General features: G+C 34.7%; 1 non-coding gene across 1 annotated transcript; it reads right to left on the reverse strand.

The window, feature by feature from the left end:
- Window positions 1-4,829: 4,829 nt before the first annotated feature.
- Window positions 4,830-4,935, reverse strand: LOC139903171 (small nucleolar RNA R71). The gene has a single exon (XR_011778013.1). It is a non-coding gene; the product is annotated as a small nucleolar RNA R71 (small nucleolar RNA).
- Window positions 4,936-12,778: the final 7,843 nt, after the last annotated feature.

Raw genomic sequence — 12,778 nt, forward strand, 5'->3', positions numbered from 1 at the left:
TATAGGTTTAAATGTATACCATGGTGCGAAAGTTTTGAAGAGGCGAAATAACGCCGCAGTACGATACCATGGTAGACATCCACAGGTGGAGAGAAACCAACAGCAAGGTAATGTAGGAGGGGGGAATGAGATGCAAGAAATGCAAAGGTTTATAGCTTCTCAGGAATACGAAAATGCTAGACAGAGAGCATTTGAAGATTGGCAAGTTCATCAGAACCAAATCATAGCTCATTGCCAACATATAGGTAGAAACTATATTCCTACACCAAAACCCATCTTCCCTCCCTGGTCTATAGAGATGCAGCCACCATATCCTACGTATGACCCTGCCGAAGCATTCTATAGCACCTATGGTTATGCCTGGAACCCCTATTGGTACCAGTATCATCCCTAGTATACTTATTTTTTTTTTTTTTTGTAATTTGTAATTATTGATACGTTTAATACTTTTGTTAATATTGTAATCATTTTTATAATTATCTAACTTTTATTCTTAGATTTTAATAATTTTTGAATGTGGGGTAATATACCAAACTTCAAAAATATGTATATATGTTTACAGTTTATCTTATGTACACAACAGGGTAAAACAACGCATTTTCAAAGACTGGCATTAAGTTCAGCAAAAGCAACTAATTTTGACGACAAGATGCAAAATATATGTGAAAAAACAACAAGACGGAATGAACAAATGATGTGCAGTATTTATCATTCAGCAAACAAACGCCAATATATTTGGAAACTTTGGTAAAATTTAATCATTTTCACACAAATCACCCTCAATAATTTAAATTGTTACTGATTTCTTGCAAATGAGGGCATTGCAAGATCTTAAGTGTGGGAAGGGGTTAAATTCTTTCGGATTTTAAAATTTTTTACTTTATACACTTGGTTACCATTAAAAATACTAGTAAAGCAGTAGTTGTATTAGAATCTAGTGCTCTCTGATAATAAAGAACAGCCCTAGTCTTATATACTGACTACCCAATTCTAGTAAAATTTTTCAAAATTTTCAATTAAATGAACTCAAAATCATGTTTATACATATTTATGAACGATAAAACTAGGTTTTAACACCGAAATTATTGTTACCTCGGAAAGGACATAAATTGAGAAACAAACTAAAATGTTAAAATTCATTTAAAATGGAATAGAGGACGATAAAAAGGAAAATAAAAGCCAAGTGTGGGAAAATTTACCAAGTTATCTTAAACATATGTCACATATATCTGTAACAAATAACTGAAAAATACTTTTGCTTTGGACTAAACTAAACTGTTTTACCCGATGAAAGAAAAGAAGAGATGGATCTACACGATGAATCAATTCCATCATTAAAAGGAAGTAAAGTCTTCCGAAAAAGACACGCGCTTCTTGATTTAGGTCATGAAGTTGTCATCCAGACCAGCTGTAGGTTGACGAAAAATCTAGAAAAGTCATCACTAAAATCAGCAGGAAATCCACGGACCTCAGCATCAAACAGGGTCGCCAAGTGGTCAGATTTATCCTAACCATGAGAAGGATTTATCTCGTACAATGGGGGGGCACCATGCAAATTAGCTGGATAAGACTAATGAATCAGATCCACAGAAAGGATAATCTCCTTAAAGATTAAAAATCAGCTTTTAAGACTGATATTACTCAATCCTAGAGATTGACCTTAAAGATTGAGAATTACAAACTCATGGAATTCGATGATATCTAAACTCGAGCTTGAACGAGAAAATATTTTGATCAAATTAAAACCGATTTGTTTTCTGAAAACCCATTTTCGATGCGTTCATTACCATTGAACATAAAATCCTAGGAATTCACCTGGAATTCATTAGGTCACCTGAACCAAATCGGGTGTCAACCGTAAGAACGGTGGTTGCATAGTGGTCAAAGACAGGACCTTGTGCCAGACCGAAAAATCATAAGGGTGAGCTTTACTATTGCTCCTACCAAGGATAGTAATTGCATCCGACACGTTATAGACCATAATTAAAAGCATGTCAGGGGACATTGCCTTAACAGTTGCTTGTTCAACGCTTTCCTTTACAACCGGACGGTAGTTTATCGAAAGGTAATATACGGGACAAGTAAACTGGACGTGTTGCTTTCCAAATACAAGGTTAGCAAGTGGGTGACACAAAACCGCAAGTTTTGAGCTAAAATTTTCAAATCTGAAACCCACCAAACCCACAAAAATATTTTGCAAACACCGGTGAAGGGTTATTCCGGAAAACTTATCTAGGGTAAAAACTAGATTTAATTTTTAAAAGATCAAATGTTTTCATAAAGATCCAATTTCCTTAATGGATCTAAATTTTTATAGTCATGTGGAACTGTAAACCATATCGTTACTACCATTGTTTATACCGCCGTATAGAAAATCACTGATGTACAAAGTGTGAAGAATAAAGAAGTGATTCTTGTATTTCAAGACGATATTGCTTGAGGACAAGCAACGCTCAAGTGTGGGAATATTTGATAATGCTAAAAACGAACATATATTTCATAGCATTATTCCTCAAGAAAGACAAGCTTTTAGTTGCAATTGTTCTATTTACAAGTGATATTCGTTTAAATAATAAAAGGTGAAGACAAAAGACAGATTCGACGAATTGAAGACGCAAACGACCAAAAAGCTCAAAAGTACAAAAGACAATTAAAAAGGTTCCAATTATTGATAAGAAACGTCTCGAAATTACAAGAGTACAAGATTCAAAACGCAAAGTACAAAATATAAAATTGTACGCAAGAACGTTCGAAAATCCGGAACCGGGACCAGAGTCAACTCTCAACGCTCGACGCAACGGACTAAAAATTACAAGTTAACTATGTATATAAATATAATATAATATATAATTAATTATATTAATTATATATATATTATATTTATAAATAAAAACCGTCGGCAGAGAAAGACTCCAAAGGGATTGAGCTGTAATTTCATTCTCCGCGACTCGCGGAGTTTGAAGGCAAAAATGCCGCGAGTCGCGGAGCCCCAAAATGAAAAACTGCCTATAAAGCCAACCGAATTCTGATCGCAAATCATCCATCTTTTTCTTCTTCTCCTCATACGTAAAATATATATATATATTTATAATTTATATTTTAATTTTAATTATAATTCTAATAATAAGGGTATGTTAGCGAATATTGTAAGGGTGTAAGTCGAAATTCTGTCCGTGTAACGCTACGCTATTTTTAATCATTGTAAGTTATGTTCAACCTTTTTATATTAATGTCTCGTAGCTAAGTTATTATTATGCTTATTTAAAACGAAGTAATCATGATGTTGGGCTAATTACTAAAATTGGGTAATTGGGCTTTGTACCATAATTGGGGTTTGGACAAAAGAACGACACTTGTGGAAATTAGACTATGGGCTATTAATGGGCTTTATATTTGTTTAACTAAATGATAGTTTGTTAATGTTAATATAAAGATTTACAATTGGGCGTCCCTATAAATTACCATATACACTCAATCGGACACGATGGGCGGGGTATTTATATGTACGAATAATCGTTCATTTAACCGGACACGGAAATGGATTAATAGTTAATAAACTTGTTGAAACAGGGGTGAATTACATTCAAGGGTAATTGGTGTAATTGTTAACAAAGTAGTAAAACCTTGGTTTACACGCAGTCGATAACCTGGTGTATTCATTAAACAAAGTATTAAAACCTTGTTACAATTCGAATCCCCAATTAGTTGGAATATTTAACTTCGGGTATAAGGATAATTTGACGAGTACACTCGCACTTTATATTTATGACTGATGGACTGTTATGGACAAAAACCAGACGGACATATTAAATAATCCAGGACAAAGGACAATTAACCCATGGGCATAAAACTAAAATCAACACGTCAAACATCATGATTACGGAAGTTTAAATAAGCATAATTCTTTTATTTCATATTTAATTTCCTTTATTTTATATTTAATTGCACTTCTAATTATCGCATTTTTATTGTTATTGTATTTAATTGCACTTTTAATTATCGTACTTTTTAATTATCGCAAGTTTATTTTATCGCACTTTTATTATTCGCAATTTCATTATCGTTATTTACTTTACGCTTAAAATTAAGTCTTGTATTTATTTATTATTTTACATTTGGTTTTAACTGCGACTAAAGTTTTAAAATCGACAAACCGGTCATTAAACGGTAAAAACCCCCCTTTATAATAATAATATTACTTATATATATATTTGTATTTTTATAAAAGTAAACTAATATAGCGTTGAGCTTTGTTTAAAAAAGATTCCCTGTGGAACGAACCGGACTTACTAAAAACTACACTACTGTACGATTAGGTACACTGCCTATAAGTGTTGTAGCAAGGTTTAAGTATATCCATTCTCTAAATAAATAAATATCTTGTGTAAAATTGTATCGTATTTAATAGTTTTTCCTGCTAAAATTAATAACTATTTTATATACACCCCGCTGCACATCACGCGTTACTTTAGCAGAAAACACTAAACCCCCGATTGAAGGTCAAGGAGGACCGATCAGATTCCCAGAGATTCAAGGACACCCGTTTGAGTTAAAACATCACATCATTCAACTCATCTAAAATGGCTATCAATTCCATGGATTGCCGAATGACAATCTTAATTCTCACCTTGATAAATTCATATCTCTTTCGAACTCCTAAATGCAGCCAGGGATAGGGCAAGATATAGTCCGGCTATACTTGTTCCCCTATTCTCTCACTCATCATGCACATACATGGTTCGAAGGACTGGAAAAAGATTCCATCACGTCTTGGACGGAGATGGCTACTAAATTCCTAACCAAATATTTCCCTCCTTCTAAACAAACAAAGCTTAAGAATTACATCATTAACTTCAAACAAAGTTATGATGAATCACTTTACACTGCATGGGAGCGATTCAAAATCCTACTGAAGAAATGCCCTAATCACCAGCTAGAACGGTCAGCCCAAATCTGCACCTTCTACAATGGTCTTACGGTAAATCATAGGACGACGATCGATGCCGCCGCTCAAGGAAATCTAATGAACCAAACCGCAGACGAAGCATGGGAATTGCTCGAGAACATGACAATGCATCATCATGACTAGAACAGTGGTGAAACAACTTCATCATCTGCACCACTCTCCGCACTTAACAATCAAACGGAGGCCATCAAATCTCTCACAGACAAGATGGAGTCTCTTGCCAAACAACTTGGAGAATTGAAGACACAGCCGCAGCAAGTTAACCAAGTCCAGGCCTGTGTTAACTGTACCAACCCGCAACCCGCTGAAGAATATCAAGTTGAGTACGAGAACCCTGACGATTCAGTCTGTTACGTTCAATACCCAGCTAACCAATCAAATCCCAGCTTCAATCAACAAACAAGGGTTAACCAATTCCAAAGAAACAACCAACCTTTTCACTATCGTTACCCACCTTATCCACCCCAACAATCTCAATTGACCTACGATCAACCACTTCCACTCACTGGTCCACCAGCTGAGGAAAATTCCCCAACCACCTAAATTATGAAAATAACCAACCCCGCTCTCGGGCTGATGATCAGTTGACACAGTTCATTCAAGGACAACAACAGCTTAATCAGAGAACTGCATCTAGACAAGACCAGACATAAATCCTAATGATAAATTAACTGGCTCTTCTCAAAAGCCTAGAAACGCAGCTCGGACAGTTATCACAACACCTTGAAACCCGACCTCAGGGAAGGTTACCTAGTAATACTATCCAAAATCTCCACATAGAGGAAGCTAAGCAAATGGACTCAGTAATCCCAGGAGAAGAACCACGGAGAAGGTCAGCTAGAATTAAGAACAAATCAACATATACTCAACAGTTGCCCACAGCAACTCCGGTTCGTGTACCCTATCCTGAAAGGTTACAGGAAGAACCATCCAAACTTGATTCCTTCAAACTTGATTGAAAATTCTTGGACACTGTATCCAGAGTGCCTAATCAAAAGAGATATATCCGAAGGCTTCTCTCTACAAAGGAAAAGATACCAGATTCTAACAAAATTCCACTGAGTGAAGAATGCTCGGCAGTACTCAGAAACTCTCTACCACACACGCTAGGAGATACGGGTCGTTTCATTTTCCTGTGTTCAATCTACCAATCTGGAACCATTCATGCACTGGCAGATTTAGGAGCAAGTATCAACCTGATCCCCTACTCTCTCTACAAGAGATTAGAGTTAGGAGACTTGTCATCAACCAAAATGACAATCCAACTTGCCGATCATATAATTTGATATCCTAAGGGCATAGTTGAGAATGTCTTGGTGAAAGTCAACAAATTCTTGTATCCTACGGATTTCGTAGTGATGAACATTCAGGAAGACCTACACACACCAATAGTGTTAGGAAGACCTTTCATGAACACGGCTGGGATAGTTATTGATGTGAACAATCAAACCCTAATCTTACGATTACATGGGGAGAGCGTTACCTTCAAAATTGACCGACCTACCGATCTTTCTGGACAGGCAGAGATGTTTGCTATTTCCACCAGACGGATCACTTCCGATGATGAGTCCCCACCACCAGCTGAAGATGTCGAGATGGGTGTCGAATCACAGTCTGTTGACGACCCAGAAATGGAAGAAGAGGATCCCAGCAAAGGAATAGAGGAAGAGGAAGAACCTGAGAAGGAAGAGGAAATGGAAGACGTAAAAGAAACTGCGATAATACCATCTCCAAGCCCGGAGCGTCATGAAGAATTAATGAGGCTTGAGACTAAAGATCTCAGTTTAATCATTCGCTTCAAGAAGAAGCCTGATAAGGTTAACATTAAAGACATAGAAATTGACCCTGAGAGTATCAGAGTGAAGAACCAAGATACTGCAGAGACCCGTTCATCGGACGACTCTTCAGACGATTATTCTACCGATGATGACAAGGAAGAGCAACCCGAGGACACCTCGAATAACTCATATTCTCCTTCTGAATCAGATCAGGAGGAGCCAGACTCTTCTTCAGATCGAATTCCGATCATATCCACTCACGCCGACATGATAACCTTCATCAATGACACTAATGAATTTGAAGAGATACTCAAAGCCATCCATAAATCAACAATCGATTACACGCTATGCTTAACCGAAAGAATCACGGCTATCAAGAACGAGTAAGATCGTTATCTCTAGAGAGAAGACAACAACGCTGAAATCCTAGAAGAATGCATTCAAGACTTTTTCAATACCCTTCACGATCATATCTACCGCGAAAAAAGGCGACGAGAGCACAATTCAGTAGTTCGCACTATTCTAGAAACAAGATTTTGTCGAGATCAGAAGATCATTTACTCTAAGGTCTACAATGCCTTAGCCGAATCTGCACTTCCGTTCTCAGCAAACCAACGAGCATTACTGACTCTCATCCGGAAGCATATGGATCATTCCACCAGATGCCCAACTTATCACTCCGATTTGCAAATGATCGAGGATATTCACAGCTTTTTCGCTCTCTTAGAACGAGATAATTTCGAAAGCACACCAGAGAGGTTAGTAATTTACGTAACAATTGATCACCACGCCGATCTAATTATCAAAGAGTTACAAGACGTAGTCACAGAGGAAGAAAGACGCAACAATCCATTTTCTCATCTTGAACCAGACCGAGTCAACATTGCCACCTACGTTACTAAGCAAATAACACGTATCTTCCAAGAATCCACGGATCCTCTTTTCACATTCAAAGCCGGATGTAGAGAGATATACTCGAAGACGGTAACATTAATGCTTGGGTCAGGGCTGATCTTCTCATCTTTTCAGCTTCGCCTTTTGACTACTCTGTGCAAAGCTACAGACTCCTACTATGGAGACCACCGATCAGAAGACTTTGAAATACTAAAGATACAATTTCTGACATTATTTGAAGATCTCCGAAATGAGCATCCTATCAGAGAGATAATCACCACCAGCACTGCCTCAATGATCGACGTTCATGGATCAATCAACAGAGCAGTGGATCCTATTCTTATCGGACTTCAAGATTTGTCACGATCCGAAACCGCACACTATCTTTCGTTCAGAAGATCTTCAAGAGAAGTACCAGACCTGTTACCACTTTTGGTCCGACACTTTCTCAGGATTTATCCAACAAGACTCACATTCCCTCGCGAAGACCAAGATCACAACTATCAGAGGGGAATGACTACTTTCTAAGCATCACTAAGGTCGAGCTAACGACCTTAAACAAAACTGCTTCTCGGGAGGCAACCCGTGTAATAAAGTAGAATAGAAGAATAAAGGATGACAAGTGAGCCGATGAATAAAGGACGAAACTTCCAAGCCCGCAAGCTCTTCACAAACAACCACGTCTGCTGGGGGTACCCTTTCTTTCCGCTACTAGCTCAATTTTTATGCCACATCTTAAGCTTTTCACTAAGTGTGGGATTCCAACCCTAAATGAACACTAAATGAATAATCCCAAATCTTCAACTAAAACTCCTAAGTATGGGATACACTAGGAACATTGAGGACAATGTTCGTTTAAGTGTAGGATGATGGTATAATCCTTTTTATGCTATATTTAAATAACCCATTACAAAGATTCCAAGTTTTTAAGCCAAATTTCAAATTTTTAACGAAAGAAAGCCTTTTTCGAAAAAGTACTTTTGAAAACCTGAAACGTTTGTAAATAAAAATAAGGCTTAAATAAGGTGGAAATCTTGTTAGGATGAACGGAATCTCTAAAAGAGCATTGCATGAATAGGAATTATTATAACGACCTGTCCTAATCCATCTGGACGAATACATTACATTTGGTTACATCGCGAGGTACTTGACCTCTATATGATTCATTTTACAAACATTGCATTCGTTTTTAAAAGACAAACTTTCATTTCATTGAAAGATGATTGCATGCATACCATTTCATAATATATCCAACTATAATTGACTTAATAATAATCTTGATAAACTCAATGACTCGAATGCAACGTCTTTTGAAATATGTCATGAATGACTCCAAGTAATATCTCTAATATGAGCAAATGCACAACGAAAGATTTTTTCATACCTGAGAATAAACATGCTTTCAAGTGTCAACCAAAAGTTTAGTGAGTTCATTTGTTTATCATAAACAATCATTTTCAATAATATAATAGACCACAAGATTTCATTTTTATATTACACATAACCCGTGTAATAAAATAGTACGCATAACCTGCGAATTAAAATTCATTCATATGGATTGAACACCTGGTAACCGACATTAACAAATGCATCTAGAATATCCCCAAATATACAGGTACACTCATCTGTATATAAAATCGAAGTACTAAAGCATCCATAAACTGGATGGGGTTTGTTAGGCCCAAGAGATCTATCTTTAGGATTCGCGTCAATTAGGGGGTCTGTTCCTTAATTCTTAGGCTACCAAGCTAAAAAGGGTGATATCCGGTATAATAATTCAACCATAGAATATAGTTTCAATTACTTGTGTCTATTTCGTAAAACATTTATAAAAGCAGCGCATGTATTCTCAGTCCCAAAAATATATATTGCAAAAGCATTTAAAAAGGGAGCAAATGAAACTCACAATACTATATTTTGTAGTAAAAATACGTATGACGACATTGAAAAAGTGTAGGGTTGTCCTCGGATTCACGAACCTATATCATTCATATATATATTAAAACATATACTTGTAATCGAACAAATATGTTATTATTATTAGTGATGTAATTTATATATTTAATAATTTATAAGTCTCATTATTTATTTATATATTTTCATTTTATATATATAAATGTTAGAATGGTTAAATTATGTGCACTAATTATATTTGAATATATAAAATCTTTATTTTTTTATATTTATAACGTTAATAACGTCATTAAAACTTTTATTTTAGTAATCATAATTATTTTAATAATAATGATATAGATGATACTGGTAGTAATAAGAATGATTGTTTTAATGATAGTAAAATAATAATTTTAATAAAAATAATAATAATGATAATAACAATACTAATAATGATAATCATTTTAATAATAATAATGATATTAATGATAATAATATAAATTTTACGATTAATGATTGTTATAATAATGATTTTAGTAATTACATAATAATATTACTCATGATAATATAAATAATAATGCTTATGTTAATATTAACAATTTTATTATCTACAAAAAAAATACTAATATTGGTATTTACGAAAATAATAATAATTTGTATTATTTTCATAATGATAATAATAATAAACTTTTTCATCATAATGATAATAATATTAAAGTTTTAAAATTAATAATAATATCATAAGTAATACTCATAATAATAATAATAGATATAATACTTATTTTTATGATAATAATAATAAATACAATTATGATACTTATAATAATAATTATAATACTAATAATAACAATAACAATAATAATCACAATAATAACAATAATAATAATAATAATAAACATAATAATAACTAATAATAATAATGTTAGAAATAAAATAAAAGTGTATACACTCTCCAAGCTTTTTCTAAAAAGAAATGCCCCAGACGAGACTCGAACTCGCGACCTCTTGCTTAACCTCAACACTCCCTAAACCACTCCTCCCTCTATTTCTTTATGTATTAAATCACTGACCAAATTTATTGAACCTATTTTCGTCTGTATCACTTCTTCATATATATTATCATCATCGTTACTAAAGTATAACCCGTTTAGTGGCCTGCGACTAAAATGGAAACACCAGTCCACGACCCAATAGAAAAAGGGAAAGAACTACTTGGCCCAACAATCAATTAAACCAAGTCCATTTAGTTTGATACATGGATCAAAAGTAGTCCATCAATTTTTGGGCTGTAACCCTAATAAAAAAATATCCTGTGTAAATCATATTACACGCAGTAGCAATCGAATTTCACAACAGAAGGATTATCGGTTTCATCATCATTCACAACATAACATCATCAATCATCATGATCATCATATATCATCTCACATCATCATCATCGTCATCATCCAACATCATTTTCCCTGTTCATCGCCTTCCCTAAATTCATCTTCTACTTCGTGGATTATAAACAGTAACAGTAGCGAACAAAGATGATTTGATGAAGGTGTTTGAACAGAAATCTGAAACAGTTAATAGGGTGTTCAAAAGTGGTAGTTTTACGATGGTTTTAAACAAGAAAAACAGAAATAGCAGCAGCCATTAGCTGCAGTATATCGAGCAACAGTGTTAGGAGGTTAACAGGTGGTTGTTCGTGGTGGTTCCTGGCTGTAAAAATAGCAGTTAGGTGGCGGTTTGTGGTGGATAAACAAGACAGAAAAATTGTTGGCAGCGGTAACAATGATAGGTTTATGGTGGGTTTCACTTTGATCAAAACAGGAAACACGATTACAAACAGTAATTGGTCTCAAGGTGGTTTGTCGATTACACGGAGAGGAGATCAAAGTGATGTTCGGGTTCGTTTTCACGTCAGAAAGAAAAAATATGAAAGGTTCGATGGTTATGGTGGTTCTCTTGGTTGATGGTTTTTGGCTATGTTTTTCGAACAGAAATAGCTCACGACGGAGTTGTGAACATCATGTAGCATCAACAGTTCTTGGTTAGCTGTGGTGGTCTCGCACAGTATAAAACAGAAGCGTAGCAGGTGGTTGTGAGGTGACGGGGGCGAGGTGGTATGTGGAGTGTTAGTCGAAAGAAAACAGAAAAAAAATTAGAGAGAGAAAAGAGAGAGATAGTGGTGGTGATTGGTAGCTGGTGGTGATGGCGGATCGTGGTGATTAAACCGAAGGTGATGTTGAGTTGGATTTATATCTGTAGTGACCCGAACTTTTCCATGTTTATATATATTAATTGAGATTGATATTTACATGATTAAATGTTTCCAACATGTTAAGCAATCAAACTTGTTAAGACTTGATTAATTGAAATAGGTTTCATATAGACAATTGACCACCCAAGTTGACCGGTGATTCACGAACGTTAAAACTTGTAAAAAACTATATGATGACATATATATGGTTATATGTATAGTTAACATGATATTATGATAAGTAAACATATCATTAATTATATTAACAATGAACTACATATGTAAAAACAAGACTACTAACTTAATGATTTTGAAACGAGACATATATGTAACGTTTATCGTTGTAACGACATTTAATGTATATATATCATATTAAGAGATATTCATACATCATAATATCATGATAATATAATAATTTAAAATCTCTTTTGATATTATAAACATTAGGTTAACAACATTTAACAAGATCGTTAACCTAAAGGTTTCAAAACAACACTTACATGTAACGACTAACGATGACTTAACGACTCAGTTAAAATGTATATACATGTAGTGTTTTAATATGTATTTATACACTTTTGAAAGACTTCAATACACTTATCAAAATACTTCTACTTAACAAAAATGCTTACAATTACATTCTCGTTCAGTTTCATCAACAATTCTACTCGTATGCACCCGTATTCGTACTCGTACAATACACAGCTTTTAGATGTATGTACTATTGGTATATACACTCCAATGATCAGCTCTTAGCAGCCCATGTGAGTTACCTAACACATGTGGGAACCATCATTTGGCAACTAGCATGAAATATCTCATAAGATTACAAAAATATGAGTAATCATTCATGACTTATTTACATGAAAACAAAATTACATATCCTTTATATCTAATCCATACACCAACGACCAAAAACACCTACAAACACTTTCATTCTTCAATTTTCTTCATCTAATTGAACTCTCTCAAGTTCTATCTTCAAGTTCTAAGTGTTCT

The sequence above is a fragment of the Rutidosis leptorrhynchoides genome, chromosome 3, assembly GCF_046630445.1.
Source record: "Rutidosis leptorrhynchoides isolate AG116_Rl617_1_P2 chromosome 3, CSIRO_AGI_Rlap_v1, whole genome shotgun sequence".
In the NCBI taxonomy this organism is placed as follows: domain Eukaryota; kingdom Viridiplantae; phylum Streptophyta; class Magnoliopsida; order Asterales; family Asteraceae; genus Rutidosis; species Rutidosis leptorrhynchoides.